The sequence below is a fragment of the Arachis duranensis genome, chromosome 5 (genome assembly GCF_000817695.3).
Source record: "Arachis duranensis cultivar V14167 chromosome 5, aradu.V14167.gnm2.J7QH, whole genome shotgun sequence".
Lineage (NCBI taxonomy): Eukaryota > Viridiplantae > Streptophyta > Magnoliopsida > Fabales > Fabaceae > Arachis > Arachis duranensis.
In genome coordinates, this window is record NC_029776.3 from 86092778 (window position 1) to 86093528 (window position 751).

The 751-nt window shown below is 33.4% G+C and overlaps 1 protein-coding gene across 1 annotated transcript in view; it reads left to right on the forward strand.

The window, feature by feature from the left end:
• The window catches only part of LOC107490087 (lupeol synthase-like), an 18150-nt gene that overhangs the window by 12817 nt on the left and 4582 nt on the right, over positions 1–751 (forward strand). The window lies entirely within an intron of this gene.

The following is a 751-nucleotide window of genomic DNA, read 5'->3' on the forward strand; positions in this document are numbered from 1 at the left end:
GTTTTAACCGTTGATCTGAATTAATATATATTATATATATTTTTTATAATTCAGATCAACGGTTAAAACAACTGGTGCACCGATACTCCCGGTGCACTTGAAATGCTTCCTATATAATATAATATGTGCAATTAATATCATCAATCAAATCATTGAACTTTAAGATAGATTAATCTAAAAAAGTTTCATAGCGTTGTAGAATTGATTTGATATATTTTTTTGTCACGGTAAAGAATAAGAAAAAAAAAAGAAAAGAAATAAAAAAATGGATAAATATGATTTTGGTTTTAACGTAGAGGTCAAAAAATTTTTTCGTCTTCGATTTTTTTTCGTTATAAAATGGTCCCCAAGATTTCAGTTTGTTTTAAAATCGTCATTCGAACCAAAATGCCCCTATCACTTCCCTTCTTCTCCAAAATCCCAGAAGCACAAGAGAAACACCAAAAGCACAAGCAGAAGCACCAGCAAAAACAACAACAGTTATCAATTAAACAAAGTAGCAGCAGGACAACAACAATAACAACAACAACAATGAAACACCAATGAAACAACAATGGAATCAAGTAGAAACAGAAGAAGTAAGAGTAGAAACAGAACAACAACAACAACAATAACAATGTAACAATATAATCAATCAAGCAACCAGAATTAACAACATAATTAAAGCAAAAGCAGACTAGGAGAAGAAGAAGAAGAAGCGGCGGGCGGGCAGTGGAGGGATCAGAGACGGCAGGGCGGCGGTGCAGCAGTG